We start from the raw sequence: 12,422 nt of genomic DNA on the forward strand, positions 1-12,422 counted from the left end.
AAAATATAAAGTTATCCCCCTCCTCCACAAGGCTCTCCATAATGCCGCACCTCCATACATTTCCTCCCTCATCTCTGTCTACCGCCCAACCCGTGCTCTCCGCTCACTCAATGACCTAACACTTACATCCTCTATTATCAGAACCTCCCACGCTCGTATACAAGACTTCTCCCGAGCTGCACCACTTCTCTGGAATGCTCTACCCCGGACAATCTGATTAACTCCCAATTTCTACAGCTTCAAGCGCAAACTAAAGACACATCTTATCAGACTGGCTGATCACATGTCCTAATGTAAACCCTTCCATGCCGTAGTTAGAATCCCTAAAATGTAATCCTCCCGTGACGTCTCCCCTCCCAGTACCCGCCCACACTCTCCTAAGCCACAAGCCCCGCCTTCTTCCTAGCTCTTTAAACACTAACCTGGGAGGCAGGGGCAGCGAGGCAAAGAAGAACGAGAACACCGGGCGCCGGACCAGCCATCTCTGTAGGTAAGTAGCTACTAGAGATGATAGCTAGTCTCCCATTAGAATGAATAGACGCAGCAGGCGCGCAGGGGGTTAAGGCTGTGTGCTGACTGCTTCCATTCATTCCTATGGAAGCGCAGCGGAGCCTTCACACTGAGTATACGCTCCGCTCATTCTGAACGTAATCTCGTTAAGAATGAGCAGCGTTAAAACAGATCCCATTGATTTCTATGGATGCCTGCATATGTGCACTCCCCATTGAAATCAATGGGAGGCTTTTTAACCTATTGCTTTCCGTATGCCGGCACCCATAGCAATCAATGGGATCTGTTTTAACGCCACTCATTCTGAATGAGATTACGAGATTACGTTCAGAATGAGCGGAGCGTATACTCAGTGTGAAGGCTAACTTAGTTAGCTTTTCCTACAATGCTTGGCCAGTAGCAAAGCATTGTGGGAAATAATCACGATCCCACCTAAAAAGATCATGTTCGGAATTCCAATCACGATCGTGAAATTTTCTCGATCGCCGATCGGAATCCGATCTTTTCCGAAAACGATCGCTCAACCCTAGTATCAATCCATGGCGCCGTCTACTCTGATAATCTGCTATATACTGAATAGTCTCTTGACATGGGGCATGACGGAGATCTAGTGGGGGGTGACGTCTACCGTGAACAGTTTTTTTTTTTCCCTTACAGAACCATATTAGCAGAATTTGCGAGTTACCGCTCCGCCATCATTAAAATACCAGGTTATATTGTTATATGGCCCTGTAAACTTTACTTTTACTATGTGATATTTTCCTTTCCCTGTAGACAGACAAATTAACTTTCCAGCATGCAAACTTCTGTAACCTTTCGCGGCGGTATATTTTATGTGCACTGCCTGGAGCACGCTCTTACGCTTCCAGGAGAAAAGCAGTAACATTAAGTAATTAGCCTGACCGTCTCCTTCGCTCTTCTCCTCCTTCTCCTCCTCCATAAATTCGCTGCTCTCTCCCTGCATTGCTGATCTTATATAACATGAGGATAATACTTATCTGCAGTTTTGTTTTAATCATTTAGAAGGAATTTTTCTCTTAGGTTTCCAAGGACACCGCGGCGTTGGTGACTGATACTTGATGGTCGTAATTTTTAGCGTTAGAGATCACTTAGTTTAGATCCAGATGTTTCCATCCTGACCTTGCATAACATTTTGTTAAGGGTTTCTCATGTAACAAATTCAATATTGCTACAAGATAGAAAAAACTTTTATGGGCTGCAAGTCACAGTGCAACCACTAGAGGGCCACACCTAGGTAAATGCAAGATAGATGTCTTGTGACAGAGTATCATGCTTTTTTCTAAAAGCTGGTCATCTTGTGCAAAAATATCTCAGGCTATATTGAGCCAAGAGGGCAATTTATGGGTTAAACATGCTTCTCTTTGGACAGTGTGTCCAAATGGCTAAAATGCTACAGGTTCTGGGGTACGATGGTCACATCTCAGGTACTCTGAAATTTACATCTATACCACCTGGTAGACGTCAAGACATTAAGCCATTATTCACACTAGTAAATTTGTGGCACAGCAGAAAAATTGCAAATGTATGGCTGTGTGCTGAAAAAATTGCTATTTTTGACATGTCTTTTGTGAATCAGTCCCATATTTATCAATGTATTTACATCAAACAACTGTTATAAATACATTGATAAATATCCTCCATACAGATCACTCAGCTTTACCAAGTAATTAAATTTGCTGCCTGCAGTCACCACTAGGGGGAGCTCAGTGCATAGGAGTCAATGCAACTAACGTTGAACTATACAAATCTACCTTACACTGTGTTTCCACCTAGTGGCAGCTGGAGGAAAATGCAACAAATCAGTGTGGGGAAGAGGAAGAAAAACATCTGTGCTGGGCCCCCTGCTCCCACATAGGACTGTCCACATAGTAGCTGTGCCATTGCTATAGATCTATTTGCATGTCTTATATTTAGCCCAGGTCTATGAAGATCCATAAAAAAATGAATGCCTTATGAATGCAAAACGGCCATGAAATTGGTTCTGTGATTATCTCCTTAGTCGCTCTTTGTATTTGACAGGTTTTAGTAATGGTTTCCAAAATACAAAAGTGAAGGTTTTTGTGTTAGATTTGCAACTAAAATACCTATAAAATACATATCCTGGTCATTGGTGTAACTGTAGTGGGGGCAGAGATTGCAGTTTCATCTGGGCCTTGAAGCTTGATGAGGCCTAATGGGTCTTGGACCCATAGGAAGAGACTAAAGAAGAACAAATTGGTTTGGATTGAGCCAGAGTTGACCCATAGTTTTGGCATTCGTTACCCATGAAACGCTATTATACTCTAGGGGTCTTCTCAGGGGGAGGCGAGACAACATATAGTAATAGATAGTTAAGCTCACCTTGCTTCAACCTTGGGCATCTTCTTCCATCTTCTGGATGACGTCACACACCCCTGAGGTCATTGCTGAGTAGAGATAGGCAATTCTGTATTGGACCAGATTTGATCCAAGTATTCCAAATTGTCCAATTTTTAAACAAACTGAACAATTTGGGATTCATACTCGCCTTCTCTTACCTCTTTCGGGCTTCTTTGGAGTGACATGGAATGCCAAGGGTCATGACTAGAGATGAGCGAGTAGTACTCGATCGAGTAGGTATTTGATCGAATACTATGGTATTCGAAATACTCGTACTCGATCGAGTACCACTCGCTATTCGAATGTAAAAGTTCTATGCAGAACCAGCATTGATTGGCCGAATGCTATACAGTCAGCCAATCAACACTGGTTCTTCTCCTACCTTTAGAAGTCTTCTCCGCAGCGTCTTCATTCACTCTGCCAGGCATCGGGCCTGGGCAGAGCCGACTGCACATGTCTGCTTGTAGTGTGGGCATGCGCAGTCGGCTCTGCCCAGGCCCGATGCCTGGCAGAGTGAATGAAGAGCCAGAAGACGCCGCGGGGACGCTGCAAGGAGAAGACTGCTCGGAGGATCCAGCCCGACCCTCACTCGTGGACTTGGTAAGTATAATTTGATCGAACATTGCCTACCCCTGAAACGAGCATTATTGAGGGGCTACTCGAAACGAATATCTAACCTCGAACATTTTACTGTTCGCTCATCTCTAGTCGTGACGTGATGATGGTCGGTGTGCCCTTGTCACCACTGAGGCCCAATTACAGGTCTTAGATGTGATCCTGAGCACCTGACCTCACCGAGGAAGCAGAGACAGAGGATGCCAAGAAAGGGGTGAAGGATGAGTATAAATGGGTGTTTTGGGGGTTTTTTTACACCTCCCCTGGCCCTACATACTTTGTGGTTTGGAAATAATTTCCCAAACAAGTTTAGATTGAGACAAACCATTGCCTTGTCCAAACACAGGAGGAAAGAAATCTTCAGAGGCTCGCCAATCTCTACGGCTGAGGCCCAATCACTATTTTCTTCGTGCGTCCCATGTGGTCTTTGAGGCCTGTGACCCAAGGGTGCGTGACGCAACCAGATGCTGGAACGGGACGCCAGGGAACCACTAACTGCCACCGGATGCCATGAGCATGCCTAGAATGTAATAATAGGAATTCTGGTTCCAGATGAGCAAGCTCGGGCCGAACGTCACGAATATTCTGCCATCTGTAGAGGACACCGGCACTATAAACAATGTGTGACCCTTAGAGGGGTTTGTTAGAGATTTTGCATTAGGTCTAAGAAGCTTTACATTACGCCTCCAGTCCTAACTTCCTCCAAAATTAGAAAAGAGAAAATGATCTCCATAAGAACATTGCGGATTTTGTGTTCATTTTTGAACTTTTTTTTGTTTTACTATGGCAACAAATGTATCGCCGTTTCATCTGTCGTCTATCAAAGTTTCCATTCTCCGACTTTGTACGTGACGTTCCCCCCATATGATCCTGATTAGCACCATAGAACGACGTTTTCACGGCAAATAAAAGAATACTACATCATCTTAATAAAACCATTATGCAGGACAAGAAGTTTAGGGCTTTGCTGGATGTTGTTTGAAAGGCGTCCTATTATTCCCCTCCCTGGACGTACACACATAGACTGCAGACTGGGATTCTAGACTTCAAAAACAACAAAGTCAGGGGCCACGTAATCAATCTGCTGCGAATGGTGCCAGCCCGAAATTATCTTACCAAACAGTCTACAGAAACTATGGAAAATAATGTGGACTGTAAATAGACACGACTGTACGTGCTCCGATGTCATCGGGATATTGTTTGGACTAATCTGCAAAAATAGACGCTATCCCACTGCGCGGAGCTAGATACCAATGTACTTCACTATTTAAGTGTGTTTTGGCCAAGAAAAATTTTATATCATCTGAAATAGGGAACATAATGTGTATAAAATGTAAGATATATTACACAGAGAAAATATAGAATGAGGGTATACACTACTTAAAGGGAATGTCCACTCTCACACCAATATTTAGAGACCAATGTTACAAGGTTGTAGAATTTTACTTTCTGTATCAATTCCTCATGATTTTGTAGATCTCTGCTTATTGTCATTCATTCTGCTTACTGCCAGTGGATACAACTCAGTCCATAGTCATGTGATATACAGTTCCTGGTCATGCGATGAATACACAGGTGCACAGTCACAGCACAGTAACCATACATCTACCTGGTAATGACCTTTGCACCTATGTGTCCATCACATAACCATGGACCATATATCACATGACCATGGACTGATTTTTATCCAGTGGGACTAAGGGCTCGTTCACATCTGCGCCCCGTGTCCGTTCTGCAGGTTTCCGTTTCCTGCATAAAACAGAGCAGGAGACGGAAACCTGCAGGAGTCTTTCTCACCTATTCATTTGAATGGGTGAGAAAGATGTCCGGCCGTGAGCGGAGGTGAGCGTTTTATGCTCTCTGCCGCAAAACCGGGGTTTTTAATCCGGACACAGAGTCAGACATGCAGTACTCTGTGTCCGGATTTTAAAAAACGGTTTCGCGGCGGAGAGCATAAAACGCTCACCGCCGCTCACGGCCGTACCCAGTCTGTGCTTTCCGTCTTCTTGCATGTAGAAGACAGAAAGCACAGAACGGAGAGTAGAATGCAGGTGTGAACCTAGCATCAGCAGAATGAATTACATCAAGCAGAGATCTAGAAAATGTGTGGGATCAATACAGAAAGTATAATATTCTTCCCACAATGGCCCCCACACAATATAATATTCTCCCCCACAGTGACCCCACACAGTATAATATGCTTCACGGTCGCTCCACACAGTATAATATGTTCCACAAAGGCCACCTCTCCAGTATAATGCTCCACAGTTGCTCCATACAATATAATATGCTCCCCAGAGCCCCTCAAGTATAATGCTTTACAGATGTTCCACTCAATATAATATTCTCATCAGAGCCCCCCCCCCCCCCATTAAGGCTCCATGGTAGTTCTACACAATATAATATACTTCCCAGAAGCCCCACACACTATAATGCCCCACAGTGCCTCCACACAATATAATATGCTCCCCAGAGGGCCCCCACCAGTATAATGCTCCACTTGATATAATATACTCCCCAGTAGTTCCAATAGTATAATACGCATCAGAACCCCCCAACCCCAACCCCAGTATAATGCTCCACAGTCAACCCACAATACAATTTGGTTCCATAGTCCACCCCAGTATAATGCTCCACATAGTAAAATAAGCTCCCAAGCATCTCAAGCTGCTTCAGACAAACCCCTTGAAATGTGTCTTGATCTATTTGTATTTTTTGCGCCTTGCACCCTACATCCTTCTGAGGAAGGTCAGATGACCGAAACGTCAAATCTCAATTGATCTAGCCTACCTTATTGTCCAATATCTATATTTTGCTTTGTGTCAATGGCGTTGATTGTATTGTAAAATAAATCACCTATACTTTTCACCTTAAATTGGTGTGTGCAGCAAAATTTATTTGCAATTGGTTTACATGGGTCGAAGGATCCTATTTTGTTAGCACCACATATTACCAGAGTGTGCGGTACCATTGAATTTTCTTACTTGATCTATTTGTAGGGCTGGGGTGATTTACAGACTTTGGGTGAGCATATTCTATCTATCTGCAGGGCTGGGGTGATATGCTGGTTCTGGTGACACTAACCTATCTATCTGCAGGGCTGGGGTGATATACTGGCTCTGGTGACACTAACCTATCTATCTGCAGGGCTGGGGTGATATGCTGGTTCTGGTGACACTAACCTATCTATCTGCAGGGCTGGGGTGATATGCTGGTTCTGGTGACAGTAACCTATCTATCTGCAGTGCTGGGGGGGATATACTGGTTCTGGTGACAGTAACCTATCTATCTGCAGGGCTGGGGTGATATGCTGGTTCTGGTGACACTAACCTATCTATCTGCAGGGCTGGGGTGATATGCTGGTTCTGGTGACAGTAACCTATCTATCTGCAGTGCTGGGGGGATATACTGGTTCTGGTGACACTAACCTATCTATCTGCAGGGCTGGGGTGATATGCTGGTTCTGGTGACACTAACCTATCTATCTGCAGGGCTGGGGTGATATGCTGGTTCTGGTGACAGTAACCTATCTATCTGCAGTGCTGGGGGGATATACTGGTTCTGGTGACAGTAACCTATCTATCTGCAGGGCTGGGGTGATATGCTGGTTCTGGTGACAGTAACCTATCTATCTGCAGGGCTGGGGTGATATGCTGGTTCTGGTGACACTAACCTATCTATCTGCAGGACTGGGGTGATATGCTGGCTCTGGTGACACTAACCTATCTATCTGCAGGACTGGGGTGATATGCTGATTCTGGTGACAGACTACCTTTAATAGTTAGACAGTAACATATAGTGTAACTGCCTACAGGTGACACTAGGGATAATGTTCTTCCTTCTGGAGGAGAGCTATCGTACTTTGGCAAGTAGACAGTTATTAGGTAACAGAACCTGAAATAGCTTCTTAAAGGCTACCAAATGACCTTAAAAGGCAAACTTGAAAGCAAAACAATCCCTACTGATGACGGGCCAATCTCCAGTGATGGACCAGACGTCACTTGAGCCGGGGCTTGCATCACGACACATAAGGACGCAAGTCCGGCCAACGTGACTTGTGGGGCGTCATCCAAGTAGGCCTGAAGCCTGCCAGAGTCAGGAGAGGTAAGTAACAGTATTTTTGTATGTTCTCATACCCTCCCTGGCACGATTATTATACTTGGGGGTTTGAAAAGACCTCTTGAGTATAATAGTAGTGCTTGTGGGGTTCGCGGGCCTACGGCCTTTCATACCGATCCTGGCTCCTGCTCACAGCCACCTTCGCAGAAGGGGAAGTACCAAAGGTACTGTGGCAACTGCTACCGCTGCTACCCCGGAAGTTACGTCCCTGGTCCCATGCTCCACTGTATCATTGTGGCCGGTTGAGTGACTGGTAGCAAGGAGAAACTTGGTTGGTCAAATGCTGGTTCCAATCAAATGTTACTGGGTTGAAACCAGCCTGGACCTCCTGGATTTATCACATGCGCAATCCAGAGGATGAAAGAGTCCATGAAGAATCCCTTTAAGTATGCAAGGATTAGGCAAGGATCCTTTGTTTTAATTTTTTGGTTACAATTTATTTCACTGGTGGAGACAACTTTTTCGCTCGGAGGCAACAGGACGGGTCATTTTCTGATCTACCAATCTGAGCCTCGTTGTGTTTGTTTAGTTACAGACATAATAAATGTAAGACGAAACCTCGAACAGGGTGGATGTTAAGTAAGTAAAAAAAAAAAGAATGTTTTACAGTCCGTTCATGTCATAACTGATTGTTCTTTAGCTAAAACAGTTTACACTAGTCTGCCGGGACGTAGGGTCCGCAAAAAGAAAAAGCAAATTTCTCATTAAGTTGCCACCGTTTATATTAGAAGGCCCATCAAATTATACAGACTGGGAGATTATTAATGGAGCCAGTGTGGAGCATTATGAGGCCACCAAAGGGTGGTCTGCACAGCAGGGTGGTCTCAGCAGTCAAGGCCTTGATTGTATACATGAATGTTTAAACATATACCGACAGACCGTTAACACCTATAATCTTGTAAATATTTGCCATTCTCAAGACGATGTATAAAAGTGCGTAAGCGCGGCCTTTGTAAGCATCCTTCTCAACTCCATTAGGAGCCAATCGAGACGCTATAGCCCCATCAAAAGAAGATATGTTATAGGCTATGTATGATCCCACCACTAAACTGGTGTCTCCTCTGGAATTCAAAATTGCTCTGAGAGCTCCGTCGTCAGCGCCGCGGGAATACGTTATAGATCTCCTGTCTCGGAGAGAAAGAGGGAGACAGATTGATATTTGCTCCTCAGTTCCACCTCTTGGCGCTCTCCACTGGTCCAGTTGTGACTCATGTTTCTTCTAAGGGAACAGATCGAGTTCTTTTCGGTGTAGCTTCTAAACTAATTTTCAGGGCACCTACACTTTTTGAAATTTTTTGATGTCATGGTGTTGTATTGGAAGTAGTGGGGGGCAAACCTCGCAAGAAATTTGAGCGGTTCGCCAAATTCATTTCAAACTTGATCGGTCAGATCGGTGCATGTAGGGTTTCTGTAGGCCTTGTAACTAAAGGGCTTGAACGGTGTAAAAAAACAAACACAAACTATTTACTCACCTTTCCTGGACTCTTATTCAGCTTTCTAGTCCTCTTCCATCTTCTTTGGAACCCAGGTTACCAGTAGGGCCTGTGATTGGTCTTGAACCAAGTTGGATAGCTACGGAACATGACCAGAAAGTCGAAGGAAAGGTGAGTCTTTTTTTTTTTTTTTTTTTTCGCACACCTTTGTTTCCCCCTTGGGTACTGAAAAATAGCAGTCGTCCTCCAAGGAAATAGGAAACAGATTTGGATCAAACTGGATTTAACCCAAATTTTCCAAAAGTTTTTTGCTCAACCCAAACTCAAAACTTTTTGGGGTTCATCCAGGGAAGGTGTAGAAACATAATAACCAGTTCTACTTTCTACTTACCTTGTTTCACCTATCCTTGACACCCTTGTAGCATCCTCTTTGCATCCTCTTCCAGACATTGGCCGACACCAAACGCCCTTTGGTCATCGCTTCGGCCTGTCATTGGGCTTCAGCATTAACCCTGGGGTGCACTGATAAATTGATGCTTTGACCCAACATTACTGGCCTTATCATTGAGGTCGTGATGTCAGCCAGAGGCTATATAAGATCAGAAAGGGACAAGAAGGGACCGCCAGACACCATGAGGTTGTCCAGGAGAGGTTAGTATAACTGTTTATTTTTACTCACCTCCCCTGGACCTCCAGTTATTTATACTCGGGGCCCTAAAGACATCAAGAACAAACTGGGCCCAAAACAAACTGGAGGACCAAACCACAAATATTTGTGAAAACAAATCCTGGGAGGTTCACACAACTCTAGATATGAACCTCAAAAAAATTGGGATTTGGTGGAACAGGAAATTTTTAGAAACTCCTTAACGAACCCTAATCATTACAAGGGATTTGCCCATCACCAATCATTAGTCTTAATTAGTGGCGCTTCGGGGCATTTTCCAACATCACAACTTAAAGCGGTTTCCAGATTTCCAAACAAATTTTCAACTGAGCTAAACGAACCTGAAACGAATCCTGAGAGAACGGGTGTAACTTGAGGGTTGCAGTCGCACCAGGGCCCAGGAGCCTTAGGCGGCCCATAAGCACTGGCCTCATTATTGAGATTACAGCTTCCATCTGGACCATAAACCAAGGAGACCCACAGATTACGCCGACCATACTTAGGTGGATTAACCTCCTTAGCTCCCGTACCCATCACAATCTAGAATTTACTGGTGGGATGAGGTAGGGGGCCCCGACCAAAGATTGTACCGGGGCCCACAAGACTTTAGTTACGTGACTGCCTGAGAGGTTTGTCCATCTCTAATGATAAGATCTGTAGATTATCTGTTTTGTTGTCTCGTACTTTTTGCCCATGTTTTTACATGGACTCTGTGGCAGAGGCTTCTAATGGATCTTTTAGCATCCTGTAGCCTAAGAGGTCCATTAGCGTGATGCAGATAAAACCTGTTTCTTATATTTCATAAGTGTTCAGCTACAGAACCCCGAACACTCCGGAGATATCGTGTTATTATTGCAATCGCACTCTGTAGGTTCCAGCAGTCAAGAAAATTTAGATTTCATCAGGCCGTATTCTGAGAATTCGCAGAACAACCGCGGGGATCTTCTCTGAAGGCCACATCTTATTAGTAGACGGACCCTGCTGCTAAAGAGAGAAATCTTACAATAAATATATATTACTAACTTTAATGTATATTCTTGTAGGTTCAGCCAATGTTAGGCCTGGTCACCTGCAGCCAACGAGAGGTGCACAGTTACCTGGTGTGATGATCAAACCATGTATTGTATATTAAAATAATGTATTATATAACATATAACATCATATCTATTTATTTATTTATTTATTTATTTATTTATTTATTTATTTATCTTACTGTGATGTCACAGTACAGAGATAATACACACAGTGATGTCACAGTACAGGATAATACACAGTGATGTCACAGTACAGGGATAATACACACAGTGATGTCACAGTACAGGGATAATACACACAGTGATGTCACAGTACAGGGATAATACACACAGTGATGTCACAGTACTGGGGTAATACACACAGTGATGTCACAGTACAGGGATAATACACACAGTGATGTCACAGTACAGGGATAATACACACAGTGATGTCACAGTACAGGATAATACACACAGTGATGTCACAGTACAGGGATAATACACACAGTGATGTCACAGTACAGAGATAATACACATAGTGATGTCACAGTACAGAGATAATACACACAGTGATGTCACAGTACAGGATAATACACACAGTGATGTCACAGTACAGGGATAATACACACAGTGATGTCACAGTACAGAGATAATACACACAGTGATGTCACAGTACAGGGATAATACACACAGTGATGTCACAGTACAGAGATAATACACACAGTGATGTCACAGTACAGGATAATACACACAGTGATGTCACAGTACAGGATAATACACACAGTGATGTCACAGTACAGGGATAATACACACAGTGATGTCACAGTACAGGGATAATACACACAGTGATGTCACAGTACTGGGATAATACACACAGTGATGTCACAGTACAGGGATAATACACAATAAATATCATAGCAGAGGTTTTGCAACCAATTTAGGCTCACTTTACTGCCCAGTGTGTACTGATTCCTTTCTATCATATCCAGGAGTAACTTCTTTAGGATTACACCGGATGTTCGCGCCTTCGCTCCCCACTCGCGCAGTCATGACCCTCTGTCCCTCATTACTGACCTGTTATCATTTTTCTATACCTGAAGATATTAATCATCATTATGTTCTTTTATAAAACATTTATCTCTCTTATTAAACCCGCTGCCTTAGTAATATGGGAACAATTTTATCAGACGCCTTCTAAGACTTCTGAGGGTTCTGGATGTTGTGAATGACAATGACTCACACATTGTGATTTGTCGCTTGGGCTGGCGTCGGAAGTCATTGTCACTCTCTCGCCGAGTTCTTCCATTGACGGGAGAACATTTTGTGCCTTTCTTTCTGAATGATATAGAACAAACATGTTAATAAGTGAAGACGTCTCCTGAAACCAAGGTATTCGCAAATTCAAGATGACATCTTTTGCGGCGCGTCGGGAGCTAAAAAAAAAAAGTGTTTCATTACAGCGTTGTTGCTTTGATGGCGACTTTATTCTATTATTTTCTCTTATTATCTTGAGACTGACTTTTTTTCAGAGTAACATTTTTGTGTTATGTAGTGTTTAGTGACAGCGTTCCGTCTACTTCTAGGTAATACACCCCTAAATGCGGTTTACGATAAGTTTAGAACTTCATCGGACGGGTTATTAGTTGTCACCTACGCAAGATCTCTTGTGTACTATTTTGATGCCGT

The sequence above is a fragment of the Leptodactylus fuscus genome, chromosome 6 (assembly GCF_031893055.1).
Source record: "Leptodactylus fuscus isolate aLepFus1 chromosome 6, aLepFus1.hap2, whole genome shotgun sequence".
In the NCBI taxonomy this organism is placed as follows: domain Eukaryota; kingdom Metazoa; phylum Chordata; class Amphibia; order Anura; family Leptodactylidae; genus Leptodactylus; species Leptodactylus fuscus.